This window comes from Lactuca serriola, chromosome 3 (genome assembly GCF_051521515.1).
Source record: "Lactuca serriola cultivar US96UC23 chromosome 3, Lser_US96UC23_V15, whole genome shotgun sequence".
Lineage (NCBI taxonomy): Eukaryota > Viridiplantae > Streptophyta > Magnoliopsida > Asterales > Asteraceae > Lactuca > Lactuca serriola.
The window spans coordinates 250,734,217-250,760,087 of NC_136410.1; the positions used below are offsets into that span (position 1 = coordinate 250,734,217).

Below are 25,871 nucleotides of genomic sequence, written 5' to 3' on the forward strand. Positions count from 1 at the left end.
AAAATTCGGATTTTATCAATCCAAAACGTTTTTGGTAATTATCCCAAGTCAAAATTGTCCAAAATCCCGAAATTTCCAATGTCTGACTCTCTGACTCGCCGAGTCACCATCTGGACTCATCGAGTTCATCATGTAACTCGACGAGTTTGTCAGGCAGAAAGCAAAATTTTTTGATTTTAAGCAATGCATAATCATACAATGCATCAAATAAAATAGAAACCAATCAAGGCTCTGATACCACTGATGGGTTTGGAGCAATACATCAGTCATATGGTGCACATGCAAACCCTAAAGCTTTAGATCTAGGTTTATCTATTGTACATGCAAATCATCCAAAGCATACAAACCCTAATCTAGAATACAAAAAAATTGAAGATAACATAAATAACCAATAAGAATGTTACCTTGATTGTTGCTTGAAGATCTTTAGCTTATGAGAACCTAGCACCTCAAATGTGATGCCTCTAATGGATGACAAACACCAAAGCAAATTGGATGATCTTGGAAAGAGGGGATGAGAGGTTCAAAATCGGCTTTAAGACTTCTTAGGGTTTATGGCCGCCGATTTCTGAAGCCCTAGGGGTCCTTATATAGTGGAGTTGTTAGGATTTCATCCAAAACCCTAATTGGATAGCTTAGGCCTTAAGCAGTCCAATGGAACCTTCTGGAATAAGGCCTTGAACGATTTCAAGGTGGGCTTCCACCCTAATTTCGTCCACCCCTTTATCCATATGATCTACAACCCAAAATCTAATTATCTTATAATTGCAATTCCAATCCGCTAAGTTTAATTAATATCTTTTAATCACAAAATTAATTTCTTAATTAATTCTTGACCAATATTAATTAATCAACATGATTTCTCTTTTAATATATTATTCATATAATATATTAATAAACCATAATATCCTCTTTCTCCACTAATCATCCAGTCGAGTTGCTCCGGTGAAGGCAACACAAAAGGACCATGCTACAACCGGGTCAAGTACATACCAAATATAGTTATGGACTTAGACACTAATCCAACAATAAGTTCATCTTCTTCAACAAAAAAAGCATTGCTTCCAGTAACTTCTGCAATAATTTGCCCTTGAAAAGATTTGGGATGATTGATGTGCCTAATTTGCTCTTAAGAAGCATAACATGTTCACACTTCTAAATATTATGTTTAAATAAGAATCTCACTCACAAATTAAATTAAACAGGCACTAAAAATCAAGCTTTTATGACATAGACATTTGATCAAACACTTTGAGTGTGAAATACACACTTGTTTGAAAAAAAAAAGTAAAGGAAATGAACCTTAGTTCAAACTACCTTGCAAATCCCCTCAAGTATTCTGGATCTCGTTTTGCCCATTCTTGAAACTTCTTAAACCACCGATCCAAGATATCCATTGGTACTACCAATTTGATTCCATCAACTCCATAAAAAGATTGCATAAAATTAAACAAATTCTCGCGAACCTTTACAACCATCCTATCGATCTTTTCTTTGATGCCATATCAAGTGATAGGAAAAAGGCCAGGTGTTCAACGGAAATGCCAATTTTTTCTGAGAGAGTGGAGACATCAAGGTTGGTGAGCTCTTTTCGAAGTTCTTCGCCACCTAGATCAGGCTAGAGCAGGGAGGCGATGGCGAAAGGGTGGGCTACGGTTACTACGCCGATGAATTGGAAAGGGGAGTCATGCTATAAGATGTAGACAACTAGGGCTTTATCGGGTGGAAGATTGAAGCTATTGAGGAGGAAGATACACAATTGGCGAATTGAATCATAAGCCTCACTTGCAAAGAGGTGGGTGTTTATTGTATTAAGCGAAACGGGTGGTGGTGTTATAGGGACGCCCTGTAGATAAACAGGGGATAAATTAGGTTACAAGTCAATGCTACCATGATTATAGGAAGTATTTATGTAATTTACTTACCAAATTACTAAATAACCCTTATTGATTTATTTAATTATTTAATTTTTTTATTTAATTTTGGTTGGCTCACAATCATTCTCACATCCACACAATAATTAATTAGAATACTTGAACTTATTTTTCTCTCTCTCTCTCTCTCTATATATATATATATATATATATATATATATATATATATATATATATATATATATATATATAATACATCCATAAAAAGTCTTAAACACAACTCATCAAGCTTGATGTACAACATATGAATGCTATAAGTCTTAATTAAGAGGTACAAATTGTTGAACACTTAGCACTAGCCATTTATGCATGAGTTGGCCATGAATTTTGCTGACGCGTTGAAAAAAAATAGGAAGACAAAACTCTTACTCAATCACAACTCATCACACGGATCACAATCTATTCTCTATTATCTTTCTCATTCAACGGATAAGAAGAACTCCAACAAACATAACATTAATCAACGGCTGCAAACCAATATAAAAAAACAAATTGTTAATATTTAAAACATCACACCAGGCCCGGCCCAAGGGTAGGGCGACCTGGGCTATGGCCCAGGGTAGCAGTGGGCTGAGGGGCATCAGTTTTTCAATAGCTGTAATGGGTAATAGGTATTGGGTAGGTTTTTTTTTTTTGAAACGGCAACATAAGGGAATAAGGATGTGAGATTGGCTGCGATAATCAAAAAATACAGCAGGCATCTTCTTGGTATTGTAAACTCACAAGCTTAAATCAAAATCGAGGAGTCGCGGGCACATTAGACGAGTAGACTCGCTGGAGATGCTTATGATTATACGATTCTTAATTCAGTTCTCCTTCCCGTTTTCATAAATTAAACCCAAAACAAGTCTCATTCTCCTTGTATACTTTTTGAGTTCTGAGTTCTTCTCCTTCTCGGGTTTTTGGCTTCTAGTTTTAGAAATCACCATTAAGTTTGGTATTTGAGTTATGAATTCTAAGTGTTCCTCATAACTATCAGCTTTTTTATTTATTTATGATGTTCTCCTTCTTGGCTTTCGATTATGATTTCAAATTAAGGTAATTATTCTGAAATTCTTATAGTGATATTAGTTTTCTGATATTATGAACTGCAGTATTGTGAACTTATTAGTTTTCTGATATTATCTTCTCCTTCTTGGCTTTCGATTATTAACCTTTAACCTAAATCCTAATCATGCTTTCGATTATTAGTTTTCTGATATTATGTTCTCCTTCTCAGTATTGGTGATTTGAGTTTTTTGATATTAAGATTAAAATAATCTATTTATTTCTATTAAATGTATTCTATAAGTGTTGAACCAATCTATGTGTATCCCTATGAACTTGAAATCTTATGGTCCATTCAAATATGTAATTGTGAGCTTGAGTCAAATATCCATACAAAACAGGAAATATGAGGTCTGAAATTTTAAACAACTCATTTGACATTACAGAGAAGTAGAAATTGTAATGTGTCCATCAAGTTCAAAGACTGAAGATTAAAGGACAATGGGAAAAGATTCATAGAAAACTTTTGTGAAAAGAATGATTTGAAACAAGTTATTTGAAAACCGTGAAATATTAAAAGCTTGGAATGTGTAATGATTATTTTGATTTTGTATGTGATTCTAAGTTGTATGTGATCATGTATGATATTTTCAACTTCTTGATGTAATGAAATCTCTATCAAAAAGTTAAGCAATCTCTACCTTTATTTATTCTTGTTTTAATGTTAATAATTAAATAAATTCCATATTAATCGTCTGTTAATATGTTGCAGTAATAATTCTTTATGCAAGTTGTTATGGGTTTAACCCGGATTTGTGAGTAAATAACTCATAATCAGAGAGAGAGAGAGACAGAGAGAGAGAGAGAGGGAGATTAATATAACTCATTTTACAATTCTCTTTTCTCGTCTCTAAATTTTCCCAGCTAGATATTTGACGGTTTCTTCATAACTTTGTTCATGCATCTTTGATTCAACAAGTTTATACATCTCTATATATCTGTTTTAAGTATTTTAGGAGTGTTATATTTTTAAACTTGTAAATCGTAAGAAACTTGATTTGTATGTTAGAAGTTTATCTATTTCAGTAATCCTTAATCTGTTCATTAGATAATAGTTTTGAATAGATTGGTTTGTTAGATGGTCATAAGGACGTTTTTTTATTCAAAACATTCATTTACCAACCTTATCAACCAACAACATTTTTATATATGTGATTTGGTCCATTTTCCAGTGTAACATCCAAAATTTCAAAACAATTAAAACTTTTCAAAATCACCCATTTTATTAACATTGTTGCAAAAAGGTTTTCAATACATTATTAAACAGAGTAATTTCCCAGGTTCATATCATAAAACACCAACGTGTGGAACGGTACAATCACGCCTTTGCCTTGCCACAGACTCTTGAGAACCTGAAACATAAAACCACAACTGTAAGCCCGAAAGCTTAGTGAGATACCCCCAGAATACCAACCACATATACGCCTTTCCAGGCCCTGACCTTTCGGTCCATGTGTCTCAGGGGACTTCCGTCCCTGCTGGGTAAACCTTCCGGTCCTACCCACGCCGACCTTCCGGTCCATCACACAACATAATCGCCTTCCGGCCCATAACATATTGCCTTCCGGCCCATAACATATATTGCCTTCCGGCCCATAAGCATAGAATGCATATACAACATAACGAATAATCATATAGCAGTTCATAGACAACAATCGATCAACAGATTACATATCATAGCATTACTCTAACAAGATACCGGTCTAGCCGGTCACTATCATAACATTACCCTATGAATCAGTCAACATACTAAATGCATACATACGCCTTTCCAGGCCATGACCTTCCGGTCCACATAGTAATGCCTTCCGGCCCATAACATGTATTGCCTTCCGGCCCATAACATATAACAACTGACAACTACCCGGATTTCCATCCGATAAAAGGGTTGGCATTGGTGCCATAAACCCTAGCGATATAGTGAGGATAACTCACCTCGAAACTGCCGACTGAACAGATAGCTCAAGCTGCTCCGATCACTGATACGATCTCCACCTCTGGATAGTCACCAATGCACTGAACTCAAACAATAACAACAATTACCAAAATACCCCTGGAACCACTGGTAAATCCTTGGTCAAAGATAAGGTCAAAGTCAACCCCTGACTGACCCTACTCGCCGAGTCAACCCTATGACTCGCCGAGTCCCCATACTCAGAACTTCACTCAACCCGCGATCTAACTCGCCGAGTCACCCCAAGACTCGCCGAGTTCAACGACTCTGAGTCCACTCGCCCTTAACTCACCGATTCCTTAAGACACCCTTTCTACACGTCGAGTATCCCCTTTTTACTCGACGAGTTCCTCCTGGAAGAATCGCGGGGCCACCCCGACTCAACTCGCCGACTCTGAAGAACAACTCGACGAGTCCCAGTAAATCTTCAAGCTACTCGCCGAGTCTGCTCATCGGACTCGGCGAGTCCATGCCATGCAACCGCTCAAACTGCCTTCTAAGGTCAGAACTACTCCGACCATTCATAAGTCTGGCCTTCCTAGACTGATCCACCACGTAAGGTCCTCATTTCAGTGCTCATGATACACCCCATGATTCATAATTCACATTTTGACCTAAGGCATAAGGATTCCAATCCAAAGCCTTCATCAATTCCCGAAATGCACAGGCATGGGACAATCTGGACCTACAAAGGTCCCAATACAGGGTTACAATCGTTTGGGGGACTAGGGTAACATTTAATCTAGTCACAAAAGGGTTCCACAAACCCTAATTCCATAAACACATCAACATAGCAGAGTATACTCGAATTCTTACCTGGATGATGTATTCTCTGTGTCCCCAATCCTCAGAAGGTGACTCCCTTGCTGCTCCTTTAGCCAAGCCCTTCTCTTCCTCGCACAACAACTCTTCCAAGATCAACAATGGCCCTTAAACTTTTTCCAGATGCACCCAATCGATTTAGGGTTCTTCTCAGAAGGCTAAAATGAACAATGACGGCCAATAAGTGCCTCTTATACGTCCCAAACCTGAACGGTTAGGGTTTTCGCTAAACAGCGCAGACTCGCCGAGTCCATATCTGGACTCGTCGAGTCTAGTCGCGAACCCGCGACCCGGTCTGCGATCCTACTCGGCGAGTCTAGGCTCCAACTCGCCGAGTCCCCTCTTAAAACACCCCCAAAATCATAATTATTACAATACTTGGAATTCCGGGCTGTTACAATTCTCCCCCACTAGAACTAGACTTCGCCCTCGAAGTCTCACTCTGAAAATAGCCCCGGATGCTGCTCCCACATATCACGTTCCAGATCACAGTTCATTTCCGATCCCCTCCGGTGCTGCCACTAAACTAACACCAGAGGTATCTCCTTATTCCTCAGAACCTCGATCTTCCGTTCTCTGATGACCACTGGCTTCTTGGCATAATTCAGGCTTGCATCCCCCTGAATGTCTTCTAATGGAACCACTGCCGACTCATCGGCTATATACTTCCTCAATTGCGACACATGAAAAATATCGTGGATTTGTCTCAAATCCGTGGGCAACTCCAAACGTTAGGCCACCCGGCCTACCCCCGCAATCACATGAAAAGGCCCAATATACCGGGGCCCCAACTTGCCCCTCTTTCTGAATCGAATCACTCCTCTCCAAGGAGAGGCCTTCAGGAGTACGAGGTCGCCGACCTGAAACTCAAGCTCGGACCGGCGTCTGTCTGCATAACTTTCCCTGTCGGCTCTGGGCGGTCAATAACCTCTGTCTAACCTGCTGAATCGGCTCTGCCGACTGAAGCACGATCTCTGTACTGCATATCACTCTCTGTAACCGAAAATTACCCAAGATGCAACTCTGCTCTAAATCTCAACAATCACTCGACCCATAAGGGTTAGGAAACCATGAACCACCAGATCCCCAATCCAAAGCCCGCTTTGTCCATTCTGGACTGACTGAGAGATCCATTCTCACTCTCAGAGCAACTCTCACAAGTTCTCCTCTTGCCATCACATACACATACTGAACTAGTCCCAACACCCGCAGGTTGGAAGACCCGATACACTAATGATATCCTCGAACATCTCCCAAGATGAACCACTACATCCACCCTACACTCTGATCAGAATCACACTGAGAATTTAAGATTCTCTCTCCCCCTGCATCCCTTCTGAGCCTCAACAGACATCCCAAACCGGATGGGTTCCTACTTCGCTGCCGCGAACACGATGCTCGAAGCCATACTCGAAATACTCTAACCATAACTCTGCTCCGCAGCTTTCATTCTCGTGAACTTGCACTCCCCTTCGGAGTTACACACCTTTCTCTTTTCCTTCCAAGGGACCCCCTTGGCCATAATGCCACTCCAACCGGTGCCACGGTGCTTGCCCCAAGCGACACCACCCTTTTTGCGTAACCGCTATTCACATACTCTGGTTCTCATTGCAGGGGCTCTCAATCTCATGCACTCTCTCCACTCATCAAAATCACTGCCTCAGCTAAACAAGATCACTAACCCGGGGCCAGACCTTCCAATGCAATCACACTGCAACATACACGATCCGCAATCTCAAACTGATCCAGCAATACCAACAGAGTTTCCAGCATGACTGGACCGACTCTCATAACACATACTAGCCACTCGAGGCTATATCTCTGTGGGTCCGTACACCCAAACTCTGCGAACCCTCAGGTTCTAACTCCGGGAACCTTCCGGTTCCAGCTCTAGAAACATGCACAACATAATCCCGTGGGATTAATGCAGTACAACCCATCACGTACCTCAAACATACAAATACTCTGATCGCATAACCCCGGTTACTTACTCAAGCTTGATCCCGGCCTTCTCTTAGGCCTCCACAATCAAATGCCCTAGGTCTGTATCCCGCCCCGCATACCCGACACTCGCTCTCGTCGGCCTATATTATGAGCTGACAAACACTGCTGAATCCCAACAGCTAAGCACCCTCACATACTCATCGATCTCCCGGAGAATTCTCCAATTCTCCCCCACTAAAGCACTGACTAACTGCCACCGATCGTCATTAACGACCTTTCAGAACAATCCTGCACAAAGAGAACATTTACCCACTGACTGCTTCCCACAAGCACAAGCAACCCTCAGCAAAACACATCTCCTCCCTGATCAATCCACTCAAAAGAATCCGGTCTTTCAATTGTCCACTCTACGACTGCAGATGCTACCCGACATTCAACCCAGTGCCGCATCTCCACTAACAACCCTCACGAACGATAACCAACGGAATTCCCAACAATAACCCGTAACCAAACCCACCACCTGCCAAAGGATGAATACCGCATCGAAAACCGCACAAGGCTACCGGCACCAAAACACCAAACTATAACCATACCAAACCATCAGGGAACAACGAATGCCAAAGCGAAGACCTGAAGCACCAATCCATAACCATGCCAAACCCGCGAAACAACGAATACCGCATCGAAATCCACACAAGATACCAGCACAAACAATACGCCACAATCAACGCAAGGCAATCAGGATATCAAGAAAGCATCATACCCGCAGCTGCCTCCGGCACTGCTCCGTCTCCCTCTGCCGCAAGCCGATAAGCACGACCCTGAGCCCTTGGGGCTCCGCTCCATCCTGTCCTCCTCCTGAACTCCTCAAGGTGGCCGGTGCTAGAGCCTGCACCGGTCCTGCAGAAAGCTGTGGACAGTTGACCCTCAAATGTCCAACCTGCCGACACTGATAACAAATCCTCAAATCCCGAATTGGCACTGACTGCCGACAATCCCGTGCACCGTGCCCCTCCTTTCCGCACTTGCGGCATGCACCACCAGACCAGCAAGCTCCGGTGTAACCCCTCCCACACTTCCCACAAGTGTGGTCGCTCCGATCCCCCATTCTAACATCTACGGTCCTGGACCGTTTCGGCGCCGACTGCAACTGCATCGGGGCCTGCCTCAGCTCACGCAACTGCAACTCAACCTCTAACTCACGCCACATGGCGGCCTCCTGCAACCCCAACAAGGTCTCTCACCTCTGCGCAGACACGAATTGTCTGATATCCCCCTTGAGCGTACTCAGATATCGGGACATCTGAGCCTGCTCCGAAGCGAACTCAGGGCAAAAATTTGCCCTCTCAATAAACATCCTGGTGCTCTCAGTCACCGACTCCAAATCCTGCTTCAGCTCAAGGAACTCCCGAGCCAATCTCTCCCTCTTATCTCGCGGAACATAGCGAGTACTGAACATCTCTCTGAACTGATCCCCTGAAACCGCAGCCCTCTGCGCGTCGAAATATGACCCCGTGGTCAATCTCCACCAATCCTTCGCCCCGAGCCTCAATAGGTTCAGAGCACACCTCACCCTCTGATCAGCAGGGCATAAACTCGTGGAGAAACACCCCTCCATGTCTGATAACCATCTCATAGCAGCAATCGGGTCCTGAACTCCATCGAATGTGGGAGGCTTCGTATAATAGAAGTCCCGATACTGAAAACCCCAACTAGCTCCTCTCTTTGCCGTTGCTACAGCCGCTGTAACCGCCGCGGCAGCCGTCTCTGCGAGAGCCGCATATCGCTCATCAAACTACTCAACCATGGCGGTCCTGATCGACCCAAACCATTCTGGCAACTCAGCCCGTAACAATGCAGCAACCTCATCACGCAAGATCTCGCGAATCCTCGCATCCCGCTCGCTCGTGCTCATCCGATCGATAACCTCCGACGGCACCGATTCACCCGGAACTCGCTCTCCCGCTCCCGATCCTGATCCGGATCCACTATCATCATGCCTCGAAATCTCCATACTGAAGGCACCCTACCAATCTCAGACACTTCCCACAATCATGGGATCCAACTCTCGCAACCCTACCCTAGAGACCATGGTTTCCCTGATACGCATATGGGTCCTGTGCTTTCAGTAGTACGGGCCCATACTACCTTCCACACCTACCCATATTTGTATGAAGTACTACCACAATACCCTAGAGAACATGCATAACAACTATCAACCCTCACCACTAGAGGAACACTGAGATTATCCCATAAGGGACCCTAGGCTACAGGTATCACAAATCAGGCAACATTATCATGAATTCCTGAAGATCCCTAGCCTAACTCTAGCATGCTGTTCTATCAAGCTCAATAAAACAAATATCACGTATGGTATCTTGGGGTTACTTACTGGCTCCGGCTGATCGTACCTCTGCGTCCTCCTTTTACTAAATTTGAAAACCATTTTAATTTCTCTTTTTTTAAAATCCTCCTCGATTTGAGACTGGAGTCACACGAATGTTTCCCCAATTCACTCAAACCAAAGCTCTGATACCAACTTGTAACATCCAAAATTTCAAAACAATTAAAACTTTTCAAAATCACCCATTTTATTAACATTGTTGCAAAAAGGTTTTCAATACATTATTAAACAGAGTAATTTCCCAGGTTCATATCATAAAACACCAACGTGTGGAACGGTACGATCACGCCTTTTCCTTGCCACAGACTCTTGAGAACATGAAACATAAAACCACAACTGTAAGCCCGAAAGCTTAGTGAGATACCCCCAGAATACCAACCACATATACGCCTTTCCAGGCCCTGACCTTCCGGTCCATGTGTCTCAGGGGACTTCCGTCCCTGCTGGGTAAACCTTCCGGTCCTACCCACGCCGACCTTCCGGTCCATCACACAACATAATCGCCTTCCGGCCCATAACATATTGCCTTCCGGCCCATAACATATTGCCTTCCGGCCCATAACATATATTGCCTTCCGGCCCATAAGCATAGAATGCATATACAACATAACGAATAATCATATAGCAGTTCATAGACAGCAATCGATCAACAGATTACATATCATAGCATTACTCTAACAAGATACCGGTCTAGCCGGTCACTATCATAACATTACCCTATGAATCAGTCAACATACTAAATGCATACATACGCCTTTCCAGGCCATGACCTTCCGGTCCACATAGTAATGCCTTCCGGCCCATAACATGTATTGCCTTCCGGCCCATAACATATAACAACTGACAACTACCCGGATTTCCATCCGATAAAAGGGTTGGCATTGGTGCCATAAACCCTAGCGATATAGTGAGGATAACTCACCTCGAAACTGCCGACTGAACAGATAGCTCAAGCTGCTCCGATCACTGATACGATCTCCACCTCTGGATAGTCACCAATGCACTGAACTCAAACAATAACAACAATTACCAAAATACCCCTGGAACCACTGGTAAATCCTTGGTCAAAGATAAGGTCAAAGTCAACCCCTGACTGACCCTACTCGCCGAGTCAACCCTATGACTCGCCGAGTCCCCATACTCAGAACTTCACTCAACCCGCGATCTAACTCGCCGAGTCACCCCAAGACTCGCCGAGTTCAACGACTCTGAGTCCACTCGCCCTTAACTCACCGATTCCTTAAGACACCCTTTCTACACGTCGAGTATCCCCTTTTTACTCGACGAGTTCCTCCTGGAAGAATCGCGGGGCCACCCCGACTCAACTCGCCGACTCTGAAGAACAACTCGACGAGTCCCAGTAAATCTTCAAGCTACTCGCCGAGTCTGCTCATCGGACTCGGCGAGTCCATGCCATGCAACCGCTCAAACTGCCTTCTAAGGTCAGAACTACTCCGACCATTCATAAGTCTGGCCTTCCTAGACTGATCCACCACGTAAGGTCCTCATTTCAGTGCTCATGATACACCCCATGATTCATAATTCACATTTTGACCTAAGGCATAAGGATTCCAATCCAAAGCCTTCATCAATTCCCGAAATGCACAGGCATGGGACAATCTGGACCTACAAAGGTCCCAATACAGGGTTACAATCGTTTGGGGGACTAGGGTAACATTTAATCTAGTCACAAAAGGGTTCCACAAACCCTAATTCCATAAACACATCAACATAGCAGAGTATACTCGAATTCTTACCTGGATGATGTATTCTCTGTGTCCCCAATCCTCAGAAGGTGACTCCCTTGCTGCTCCTTTAGCCAAGCCCTTCTCTTCCTCGCACAACAACTCTTCCAAGATCAACAATGGCCCTTAAACTTTTTCCAGATGCACCCAATCGATTTAGGGTTCTTCTCAGAAGGCTAAAATGAACAATGACGGCCAATAAGTGCCTCTTATACGTCCCAAACCTGAACGGTTAGGGTTTTCGCTAAACAGCGCAGACTCGCCGAGTCCATATCTGGACTCGTCGAGTCTAGTCGCGAACCCGCGACCCGGTCTGCGATCCTACTCGGCGAGTCTAGGCTCCAACTCGCCGAGTCCCCTCTTAAAACACCCCGAAAATCATAATTATTACAATACTTGGAATTCCGAGCTGTTAAATCCAGGATAAAACATAAGGGCATTATTCTATTGTTTAGCCCTGCGCATGAAAAATCAATGAACCGGCCCTGCATCACACGATCGTAATTTTGAGTGTTCCCTTTTGTCCCTGTATTTAGGCTATAGGGAGTGGTCACACTCACCCCACTGGAAAAGTGTTGCCACATGTGCACCATGTCTGCTTCACAGTTCACACCCAACCCACCACCAACCCACTAAAGACTGGAAATGGTTACCACTCCACAAATTTTTTTTTTTTTTTTGAACATTATATTAATTAAAAAGCATAATTTATAACATACATTAATTTTTTAAAACATAAAAAATAAGAGCACATTTCATTAATTAAAACATAGAAATTTAAAACTTAAATTAGTAAAATTAAACATTACATTGTCTAAATAAAATAAAAATTTAAAAACGTAGAAAAATAACATTACATTGTCTAAATAAAATAAAAATTAAAAAACATAGAAAAATTCTAATCGTCGTCGTTGTCGTCACCGGTATCACCCCGCTCGTGTCACAACTGTGAATTTTAAGCTATGTAATCTATACATTCAAGTTAATGTGAATCAAAAACTTTAACCAAATACAAGATACAAGTACTATAGATAGTCATCAAACAATTGGAGACCCTAGAAGTTTTGGTTAAGTCCATTTTGGACTAAGACTTCTTTATTGGATCCAAATGGACCAATAAGCTTCCAATTGGACTATCATGGGTTTAGGACCCTAATTGGGCTCTAATTGGACCCACATTCGTCTATTTCAATATTTTGGGCTAGGTAGAACCTAGAAGGAAATAAAACACAAGTTTTGATCCATAATTAAACCTAACCTAGCTTAATAAAGCACAAAAATCACAATTTTATTTTATAAGTCCAATAAATACCCTAATTAACACTAATGTTGGGCTTAGGAGCAAAAAGCCCAAAAACCTTTTTTTTCCTTCCCATTTTCGGCCCAAAAGAAAAGCCCAAGAAGAAGGGTTGACTATTTGCTTGCCACCTCATTATTACCCAACATGTCTCCATGCATCTTAGTCCATATCTCCATGCAAATCACTTCAAAAGTCATTTCTTCTTCTCTCCTCTCTCACTCTCGGCCAAGCATCATCACACACACCAAAATATCTCAACTTTCTCTCTAGAACACTCAAAGAACTCTCCTTCCCTCCCCTCTCCAAAAATCTCGAAATTTAGGGACTTTCCAAGAGGATTTTGCAAGTAAATCATCATCTAAGGTAAGATTATGCATAGATCTATGGTTTAAATTCTTTTGTTATTAAAATCCTTTCCTAATCTATACAAAAATCGTGATCTTACACCCTAGAATCATCTCAAAACTCAAGATCTTCACCAAAGGGAGCCAAGGCCAAAAACACTTCATTTTTCCTTCCATTTTCCTTGCAAAAACCGAACCAACACCCCAAGGTGAGATTCATACCCCTATTTTCTGTTTTTAAGAGTTTTTGTGGGGGGGAATACAAGTGAAAGTGTAGATCTATATGTGTTTGTATGCCTTGTATGATTTCCATGCTTATATGTATGCTTTTATGTGTTTTTATGTTGGATCTAGCCTCAAAACCCATCAAAACCGAGATATAACTTGTGCTAAATGATTTTAACTTCAAATATATTTCTAAACACTAAGTGCTTCAAGAAAAATGGCTAAGTGGTTTAGTAATAATTTTCTTTGGGTTAAAAACACAAATTTTGGGCCTAAAATGAGAAAAATGCAAAAATAAGGGCCCAAATTGACATTTCACAGATTCTGATGGATGAAGTGTGCCAAAACAGTTTCTATAAATAAATTTCTGTAATTATACTCATTTGGGGGATTAAAAATACAAATTCCAAGCTTAATGGGCTAAAAATGAAAATTTCGGCCCAATAAGGCCCATTATGCGAATTTTTCTGTTTTGGAGGGTCAAAACTGTGAATTTCTGCAAAACAGTGGACTATAAGTGTCCCAAATCCTTTTCAAAGGTTTAAAATGCTTTTTAAATTTAAAAAGGACCAAAGTTGCAAAAATTTTCCAATTTGGGCCAAAATTGTCAAAGTTGCGAAAATAAGGGATTAAAACCGAGAAAACTGCATTTTTAGGGTCTTAAACTGTTTTCTATGAAAAATATGCTGAAAAATATTAATTTCAATAATTTTTGGTGTTAAAATGTCAAGAAAAATAGTTTAAGGACCAAACCGGAAAATACTTAAATAAAAGGGTTGAAAATATAAATTTTACAAATAATGAGGGGCTGAAAACAGGAATATTTCAAGGCTAATTCAATATACACAACTTGATTAAATAATGGCATCGCGGCTATCGACGAAATTCAGTACACTACAATACCAAAAGTCGTTGTTAAACGAATTGGTTCGGTCTCGAACCAATAAAATCCGAAAACTACTAACACTACGACGCTATGACACTACGACACTACGATTCATACAACTAACGATTTGGAATTCACTATACATACGAGTGTGCACAGACGTCTACGCACCATCTTCGGGCCCCAAAAGTGTAAAATCTTGTTCGTTGAGCCTAGCTAGCCCAATGACCTGATCTTAAGGCCCGAAGACCTCTATCTTACGAAGTGTTGGGTTTTACCACTCCGACACGACGTAACCGGACCTTCAATGGCTGTAGACTACTGGTCCCCAAGGGTCCTTTAGTGTCGCCAGTGGAGTCTGCCTTTTTGCGAGGCGGGTCTGGGACCCCTCGTACACTATATCCCCAACCGGTTAATGGAGTCACCGGGGTCTTCGTGACCTCTTTCTCTTCGGATGTGGGACTACACCTAGTCAGGGCGATTGGATAACGCGATTAGTACTGACGACGCCTTCGGGTTCGTTAGTATAACTATAAACTGGGCGTTTGTGTAACGCGGGTTTGTAGTAAATAATCCTGCTCGAGAACCTTCCAACGTCGCCTGTGACTGACACTATACGCTATGCAATGGTTTCAATGTAACTTCATGTAATTCAAGGAACTAGGAGAACATCGGGTTTTCCTAGGGTTTTCAATACATACAGATTTGAAATGCATACATCTTCAATGAACATTTTTTTTTACAAGTATAGAAACAAACAAGCATACCCATGGATCTTCACAAACGTTTTCGAAAGCTGTTCTTTTCAGAAAATATCGGATTTTCTGGTGGTTTTTCAAGCAATATAAACATTCGATTTCAAACACTACTTATGAACTCACCAACATTTCATATGTTGACGTTTTTCAAAATACTTGTATTCTCAGGAAACCAGTGAGTCAAGGGAAATCATGCTCAGTGACGGTTGCAGTTTATTTTTGAATGAACCAAACAATATTAATTTTTGGAAATGTAATATCTCAAACAATGTATGACATGTAAACACTACTGGTTGTATTATGTTGATGAATGGTGACGAATGTTGTTTGTTTCATATATATTCAATGTTATGGTATTCAATTGAGTCACGACAGCCCCCGGACGTTTCCGCCGTCTGGTTCGGGGGTGTGACAGGTTGGTATCAGAGCTTTGTTTATAGTGAACTAGCATGTCGAGCCATACATTGATATGCAACTATAAACCAAAAAGAAGGACTAACATAACTCTGAACAAAACAAATAAATAAAACATACTTGCTTGCATTAGGAATAAAGACCCAACGCTGAATCAAACACAATAACACTGGTATCTCGGTTAATTCGGGACTGTTCTTAGTGATACCAAGGAGTGAATGTAGCCTGATCAACTACATTCCCTCCAAAGTAAAACTAAAACACGTCTTGATGAGATCGGGATAGCAAGGGAACCTAAAACTATACCCTTCTAGCACCAAAAAGAGAACGTATGTTTGGTCTGCAATAGTGAAAGAGACATAGGATAATATTAGTGAACTTTTACGTGTTTGCTATGTGTTGCGAATCTAGGATTGTGTGCTAAATGATAGGAGTTCTTAAGTCCGTACCATACCCCTAGTCAGTAGGACCACAACCTCACGGAAAGCACGCACACTCAACATCTTTCCGTTTCATGACAGAAAGATGCCTCGCCCAGCTACTCGCGGAAATCCCGAACCAACCCCGCCGGAAGTTGACTCCACTGCTTTCCAGGCAGCCGTGTCTGCTGCGGTCACGGCAGCTATGGCACAACTTCACCGAGGGAACAACGGAGGAGGTAACGGGCAAGGATCCGGAAGTTCGAACAACGGGACGAACCAAGGACCCACTAAAACGTGCACCTACAAAGATTTTGCGAACGCTAAACCCCGATCTTTCAACGGCACTGGGGGAGTGATCGCCCTAAAGCGATGGATCGAGAAGGTAGAGTCGGTGTTCGAGATATGCGAGTGCCCCGAGCAGATGAAGGTGAAGTTCGCGGCCTGCACTTTTGTGGACCAAGCACTCACTTGGTGGAATGGTCACATAGAAGCTATGACACTCCCTGTCGCCAACTCTATTCCCTGGACGGAAATGAAAGAGATGTTGACGGCTGAGTACTGCCCCCGAGGTGAAATACAGAAGATGGAGCAGGAACTATGGAATCTCACGGTGCAGAATGGGAACATCGATGCTTACATATCGAGATTCAGCGAACTATCTCTGTTGTGCCCGGGAATGATCACATCAGAGGGGAAGAAGATTGAACGATTCATTTGGGGACTGACATCCCCCATTCAAGGGAATGTGATAGCTGCGAACCCTGAAACTTTTGACAGTGCGAAGAGATTGGCAAAGAGGCTGTATGATCATAACCACAAAAAGAGCGAGAAACCGGTAGAGACCGAGAAGAAGAAGGAGAGCGATGGTAAGAAAGGATGGAACAATAAGAGGAAGGGGCGTCAAGGCCCCGAGACCTCTAAAAAGCAACAAACGGTGGCAGTTCACGCTGTCACTGCGCCGGTTCCAGTCACCCCACATGCTCCAGCCTCAGCTGCTTCAAATGCTTCAAGGCCCTATTCCGGTAGTCTTCCCAAATGCAACAAGTGCAGTTTCCATCACCAAGGAGAATGCCGGGAACTCCATTGCACCAGTTGCAACCGAAGGGGACACACTGCAAGGTTCTGTAGGACTTATCCTTCTCAGAACCAGAGTCAGGGGAACAACCAGAACAACAACAACAACAACAACTACCGCAATAACAACAACACCAATGCCGGCGGCAGTAATGCAGGGTCTAGCCACACCTGCTACGGGTGTGGAAGGACGGGACATTTTCGCCGAGAATGCCCTAACAACAACTCAGGAAACAGAGGAGCAGGAAGAATGCTGACTATGGGTCAGAGTGATGCAGTCCAGGACCCCGCAGTTGTGACCGGTACGTTTCTCCTAAACCACACTTATGCATGCATCTTATTTGATACCGGAGCGGAGCGAAGTTTCGTAAGCGAGAAGTTTAAACATTTACTAAAACAACAACCCCAGAAGCTAAATGAAACCTATACGGTGGAAATGGCCAATGGGAAAACCGAATCCACTAGGGAGATCTACATCGGATGTACCCTAACCCTTAACCAACACGTCTTTCGAATAGACCTAATGCCAGTATCAATTAGGAGTTTCGATGTGATTATCGGCATGGATTGGTTAAGCCTCTACCATGCTGAGATTATGTGCCACGAGAAGGCCGTTCGCCTTCGTCTCCCAAATCACGAAACCCTAGTAATTTACGGAGACAAACCCAGTACGAATCTCCGCCTCATCTCGTGCATCAAAGCGCAAAAACACTTGCGAAAGAACAATTTGGCATTCTTGGCCCACATAGTGGACAAGGCCAAAGAAGAAACTAACATCCAAGACATTCCGGTAGCGTGTGAATATCCGGACGTATTTCCCGAAGATCTTCCGGGAGTACCCCCAGAGAGACAGGTTGAGTTCCGAATCGACCTCGTTCCAGGAGCAACTCCTCTCGCTAAATCACCATATCGACTGGCTCCTGCGGAAATGCAGGAATTGTCCAGCCAACTCAGTGAGCTTCTGGACAAGGGATTTATCCGACCTAGCTACTCGCCATGGGGAGCTCCGGTGCTCTTTGTCAAAAAGAAGGACGGATCTTTCAGAATGTGCATCGATTACAGAGAGTTGAATAAACTCACTGTTAAAAACCGCTACCCACTCCCGCGAATCGATGATCTATTCGACCAGCTCCAAGGAGCTAGCTACTTTTCTAAAATAGACTTACGGTCCGGATACCACCAACTCAAAGTCCGAGAAGAGGATATTCCTAAAACCGCTTTCCGAACCCGCTATGGACATTATGAATTCGTCGTAATGCCCTTCGGTCTAACAAATGCACCCGCCGCATTTATGGACCTAATGAACCGAATCTGTCGACCGTTCTTGGACAACTTCGTCATTGTGTTTATCGATGACATCCTCGTCTATTCTCGAAGCAAAGAGGAGCATGGCCAACATCTTCGACAAGTCCTAGAGACGCTGCGATCGGAAAGGCTTTACGCCAAACTCTCTAAGTGTGAGTTTTGGCTACGGAGCGTGAATTTTCTAGGTCACGTAGTTAGCCAAGATGGAATTCATGTGGATCCCTCTAAGGTCAAAGCTGTGGAAGGATGGGCAACTCCGACTACGCCCACAGAAATTCGTCAGTTCTTAGGCCTAGCAGGCTACTATAGGAGATTCATCCAAAACTTCTCTAAAATCGCCAAGCCACTTACCTTGCTTACGCAAAAGAGTGTGCCATTCAAGTGGACAGACAGACAAGAGATTGCGTTTCGAACCTTGAAGCAAGCTCTTTGTAGCGCTCCTGTATTATCTCTACCCGAAGGAACGGAAGATTTTGTAGTTTACTGTGACGCGTCAAATCAGGGCTTAGGTTGCGTTCTCATGCAACGTGGAAGAGTAATAGCATATGCGTCCCGTCAACTAAAGACGCACGAAGTAAATTACACAACCCATGACCTAGAACTGGGAGCTGTGGTCTTCGCTCTAAAAATTTGGAGGCACTACCTGTACGGTACAAAGTGCACCATCTTTACGGACCACAAGAGCCTCCAGCACATCTTGAATCAGAAGGAACTGAACATGAGACAACGAAGATGGGTGGAATTGTTAAACGACTACGAATGCGAGATCAAGTACCATCCAGGCAAGGCCAACGTGGTAGCTGACGCATTAAGTCGGAAGGAATACACAAATCGCCGTACGAAAACGCACTCGATAACCATTCAGTCTCATCTGACCACTCAAATTGCATCAGCCCAGGCAGAGGCTATGAAAACGGAAAACAGAACTAACGAGGCATTACGCGGAATGGAGAAGAACCTGGAAGTCAAAGAGAATGGGGTATACTACTTCATGAACCGTATTTGGGTTCCAAAAATCGGAGGATTCAGGGAGATCGTTATGAAGGAAGCCCACAAGACACGATACTCCATTCATCCTGGTTCGGACAAGATGTATTTGGACATTAAACAGCACTATTGGTGGCCTAACATGAAGGCGGAAATCGCAACTTATGTTAGTAAGTGCCTTACGTGTGCCAAAGTAAAAGTGGAATACCAGAAACCTTCCGGATTGTTACAACAACCGGCAATCCCTGAGTGGAAATGGGAGGGGATTTCTATGGACTTCGTGACCAAGCTGCCCAAGACGTCGGACGGATTGGACACCATATGGGTAATAATCGACCGACTGACGAAATCTGCCCATTTCCTGCCCATCAAAGAGTCCTACAAGATGGAAAGGCTGACACGTTTGTACCTACGAGAGATTGTAAGACTTCATGGAGTGCCAAAATCTATCATCTCGGATAGGGACAGTAGGTTCACGTCACGCTTTTGGCAGTCGCTCCACAAGGCAATGGGAACTCATCTTGATATGAGCACCGCGTATCACCCACAGACGGACGGTCAAAGCGAACGAACCATTCAGACGCTTGAAGACATGCTTCGTGCATGCGTGATAGACTTCGGAAAGTCTTGGGATACCCACCTACCGTTGATCGAGTTTTCATATAACAATAGTTATCATTCGAGCATTAAGGTGGCCCCTTTCGAAGCACTGTACGGGCGTAAATGTAGATCACCGTTATGTTGGGCTGAAGTAGGTGACACCCAGCTAGCAAGAACACATACGTCGGATAGGGCAATGACAGGACCGGAAATCATTCGCGAGACCACAGAAAAGATTGTCCAGATCAAAGCTCGATTACAGGCATCGCGTGACCGGCAAAAGAGCTACGCTGATAAACGGCGAAAGCCCTTAGAGTTCCAGGTCGGTGATCGAGTATTATTGAAGGTCTCACCCTGGAAAGGGGTTATACGTTTCGGAAAACGAGGAAAGCTAAACCCACGGTACATTGGACCTTTCGAAATCGTCGCCCGAATAGGTCCGGTAGCCTACAGACTACAACTACCCGCGGAGCTAAACGGTGTACACCCCGTGTTTCACGTCTCTAATCTGAAAAAGTGCCTATCAGATGAAACCCTTGTCATTCCTCTTGACGAAATCGAAATCAATGAGAATCTCCTGTTCGTCGAAGAGCCAATCGAAATCATGGACAGGGAGGTGAAGCGTACTAAACAAAGTCGCATCCCGATCGTGAAGGTACGGTGGAACGCAAAGCGTGGGCCAGAATTCACGTGGGAACGCGAGGATCAAATGAAGCAAAAGTACCCTCACCTATTCTAATAATTCTCAAATCTAGCTTTCAAACAGAATTTCGGGACGAAATTCCCTCTAACGGGGGGGATGATGTCACAACTGTGAATTTTAAGCTATGTAATCTATACATTCAAGTTAATGTGAATCAAAAACTTTAACCAAATACAAGATACAAGTACTATAGATAGTCATCAAACAATTGGAGACCCTAGAAGTTTTGGTTAAGTCCATTTTGGACTAAGACTTCTTTATTGGATCCAAATGGACCAATAAGCTTCCAATTGGACTATCATGGGTTTAGGACCCTAATTGGGCTCTAATTGGACCCACATTCGTCTATTTCAATATTTTGGGCTAGGTAGAACCTAGAAGGAAATAAAACACAAGTTTTGATCCATAATTAAACCTAACCTAGCTTAATAAAGCACAAAAATCACAATTTTATTTTATAAGTCCAATAAATACCCTAATTAACACTAATGTTGGGCTTAGGAGCAAAAAGCCCAAAAACCTTTTTTTTCCTTCCCATTTTCGGCCCAAAAGAAAAGCCCAAGAAGAAGGGTTGACTATTTGCTTGCCACCTCATTATTACCCAACATGTCTCCATGCATCTTAGTCCATATCTCCATGCAAATCACTTCAAAAGTCATTTCTTCTTCTCTCCTCTCTCACTCTCGGCCAAGCATCATCACACACACCAAAATATCTCAACTTTCTCTCTAGAACACTCAAAGAACTCTCCTTCCCTCCCCTCTCCAAAAATCTCGAAATTTAGGGACTTTCCAAGAGGATTTTGCAAGTAAATCATCATCTAAGGTAAGATTATGCATAGATCTATGGTTTAAATTCTTTTGTTATTAAAATCCTTTCCTAATCTATACAAAAATCGTGATCTTACACCCTAGAATCATCTCAAAACTCAAGATCTTCACCAAAGGGAGCCAAGGCCAAAAACACTTCATTTTTCCTTCCATTTTCCTTGCAAAAACCGAACCAACACCCCAAGGTGAGATTCATACCCCTATTTTCTGTTTTTAAGAGTTTTTGTGGGGGGGAATACAAGTGAAAGTGTAGATCTATATGTGTTTGTATGCCTTGTATGATTTCCATGCTTATATGTATGCTTTTATGTGTTTTTATGTTGGATCTAGCCTCAAAACCCATCAAAACCGAGATATAACTTGTGCTAAATGATTTTAACTTCAAATATATTTCTAAACACTAAGTGCTTCAAGAAAAATGGCTAAGTGGTTTAGTAATAATTTTCTTTGGGTTAAAAACACAAATTTTGGGCCTAAAATGAGAAAAATGCAAAAATAAGGGCCCAAATTGACATTTCACAGATTCTGATGGATGAAGTGTGCCAAAACAGTTTCTATAAATAAATTTCTGTAATTATACTCATTTGGGGGATTAAAAATACAAATTCCAAGCTTAATGGGCTAAAAATGAAAATTTCGGCCCAATAAGGCCCATTATGCGAATTTTTCTGTTTTGGAGGGTCAAAACTGTGAATTTCTGCAAAACAGTGGACTATAAGTGTCCCAAATCCTTTTCAAAGGTTTAAAATGCTTTTTAAATTTAAAAAGGACCAAAGTTGCAAAAATTTTCCAATTTGGGCCAAAATTGTCAAAGTTGCGAAAATAAGGGATTAAAACCGAGAAAACTGCATTTTTAGGGTCTTAAACTGTTTTCTATGAAAAATATGCTGAAAAATATTAATTTCAATAATTTTTGGTGTTAAAATGTCAAGAAAAATAGTTTAAGGACCAAACCGGAAAATACTTAAATAAAAGGGTTGAAAATATAAATTTTACAAATAATGAGGGGCTGAAAACAGGAATATTTCAAGGCTAATTCAATATACACAACTTGATTAAATAATGGCATCGCGGCTATCGACGAAATTCAGTACACTACAATACCAAAAGTCGTTGTTAAACGAATTGGTTCGGTCTCGAACCAATAAAATCCGAAAACTACTAACACTACGACGCTATGACACTACGACACTACGATTCATACAACTAACGATTTGGAATTCACTATACATACGAGTGTGCACAGACGTCTACGCACCATCTTCGGGCCCCAAAAGTGTAAAATCTTGTTCGTTGAGCCTAGCTAGCCCAATGACCTGATCTTAAGGCCCGAAGACCTCTATCTTACGAAGTGTTGGGTTTTACCACTCCGACACGACGTAACCGGACCTTCAATGGCTGTAGACTACTGGTCCCCAAGGGTCCTTTAGTGTCGCCAGTGGAGTCTGCCTTTTTGCGAGGCGGGTCTGGGACCCCTCGTACACTATATCCCCAACCGGTTAATGGAGTCACCGGGGTCTTCGTGACCTCTTTCTCTTCGGATGTGGGACTACACCTAGTCAGGGCGATTGGATAACGCGATTAGTACTGACGACGCCTTCGGGTTCGTTAGTATAACTATAAACTGGGCGTTTGTGTAACGCGGGTTTGTAGTAAATAATCCTGCTCGAGAACCTTCCAACGTCGCCTGTGACTGACACTATACGCTATGCAATGGTTTCAATGTAACTTCATGTAATTCAAGGAACTAGGAGAACATCGGGTTTTCCTAGGGTTTTCAATACATACAGATTTGAAATGCATACATCTTCAATGAACATTTTTTTTTACAAGTATAGAAACAAACAAGCATACCCATGGATCTTCACAAACGTTTTCGAAAGCTGTTCTTTTCAGAAAATATCGGATTTTCTGGTGGTTTTTCAAGCAATATAAACATTCGATTTCAAACACTACTTATGAACTCACCAACATTTCATATGTTGACGTTTTTCAAAATACTTGTATTCTCAGGAAACCAGTGAGTCAAGGGAAATCATGCTCAGTGACGGTTGCAGTTTATTTTTGAATGAACCAAACAATATTAATTTTTGGAAATGTAATATCTCAAACAATGTATGACATGTAAACACTACTGGTTGTATTATGTTGATGAATGGTGACGAATGTTGTTTGTTTCATATATATTCAATGTTATGGTATTCAATTGAGTCACGACAGCCCCCGGACGTTTCCGCCGTCTGGTTCGGGGGTGTGACAGCTCGTCTCCACCATCATCATCCTCCTCATCGTCACCATCGTCACCATCGTCACCATCGTCGTCTTCACCGTCATTTTGCCCTTGAAATTGTCGTTACCATATGTATTCGGTTAAATCATATCGTAGATTGTGATGTGTTTCACGGTTTTGTATTTCCAAAACCCTTGAGAAGTATGCCGGACTGCCAACTTGTATTACTGTGGGTGGGTTAAGTATATCGTTTGTGGTATATGAGCAAATAGCCCTACGCTCTTCTTCTATTATCATGTTATGTAAAATAACACAAACAGTCAACACCGTCCTCAATTTTTCTCTGTCCCATGTTCATGTCGGATGTTTGATTATGTGCCACCTTTGTTTGAGGACTCCAAACGCCCGTTCTACATCCTTCCTTGCAGATTCTTGTGCTAACTTGAACATTTTCCGTTTGTCGTCGGCCGGAAATGTGTATGACTTGACAAATGTAGCGTATTCTGGATATATCCCATCACCTAGGTAATACCCATATTTCTATTCATTTCCATTGACAACATATGGCATTTATGGTGCTTTGCCCTATAAAATATCGTTAAATATCGGAGACGCTTGGAGCACATTCAAGTCATTGTTTGACCCGGTCATACCAAAGAATGCATGCTAAAATCATAGGTCATTTGAAACCACCGCCTCCAAAATAACAGTCGACACCCCATGATCACCTCGCGTGAACTGGCCACGCCACGTGTTGGGACAATTTTCCCACTCCCAATGTGTACAATCAATGCTACCAAGCATCCTTGGAAAACGATGTTTCGCTTGATGTGCGGCATACAACTGTTCGACCTCGCTTTTAGTCGGATGTCGCAAGTATATGTCACGGTAAAACTCTATGACATACTCACAAAATAAATATGTACACTCTCGACCCGTCCTCTCAGACATTTTCAGATAATCATCTGATGCGTTTGCGGTTATACCATATCCCCACTGTCTAAGATCAGCCGTACATTTTTGTATTGTAGTAAAACCGCGTTTACCTCTTGCATCCCATCGTAGTTGAAAAAAATTCATAATTACGTGTCAAATCTCTAGCTATACGTAAAAATAAAGTTCTACTAATACGAAAACGTTCTTCGAATTTAAATAGATCATATAAACTATGAACGGAAAAATAATCACGTACCAAAAGTTCATGTGCCGCCTCTCGATCCCGGTTGATCCATTTTCTATGCTTCTTGTCGACGTTTGAACTTTCGCCCCTCTCACATACCACGTCTCGTGCCGCGGATAACTGCGTATACAAAATAAAATCGTCATCGGAATCGTTATCATTGGAAGACGAAATAATTGGAGGTGGAAAATTATCCATTTTTTGGTTTGATGTGTGTGTTTGTTTTGAAAAAATGTAGGTGTGGTTTAGTGGAAATTGTGAATAAAGTGGATGTATATATAGAGAATTTGAAAAAATAAAAAAAAAGTTTTTTTTTTTTTTTTTTTTTTTTGTTAATGCAAGATAACGTTCGATTGTAACGTTCGAATTTTATTAGCCAATCAAATAGTCCGTCTTCGTCCGTCTTCAGCCTCACACGGCGGTTTTCACGCGTTGGAGAGGTTGCCACCTCAACCCAAGACGCGTGAAGAAGCCCCAAATACCGGGTAGCCTTATAAACTCTCTTTTTAAGCATTCATTTTTATTCAAAACAAAAACCCACACTCTTACAAATTGTTGTAAATCTTAAAGCTTGATTATTTGGTAGTCGTCGCTTTCTTGTATTTTCGAATCTCATATTTGCAGACCCAGAGTTGAACACTTATGTATTTTTGCTTCATGTGTATTTGATTTATATATTTTTTTTTTCTTTTGATTTTTCATGTTTTTCTTTATTTATTTTCTAGGCGAAAATTTGTAAACTAAAAAAGCTTCTTGAATCATC

At 42.2% G+C, this 25,871-nt stretch overlaps 1 pseudogene; it reads right to left on the reverse strand.

The window, feature by feature from the left end:
- Positions 1-1,313: 1,313 nt before the first annotated feature.
- Positions 1,314-24,032, reverse strand: LOC145096167 (protein OPI10 homolog; annotated as a pseudogene).
- Positions 24,033-25,871: the final 1,839 nt, after the last annotated feature.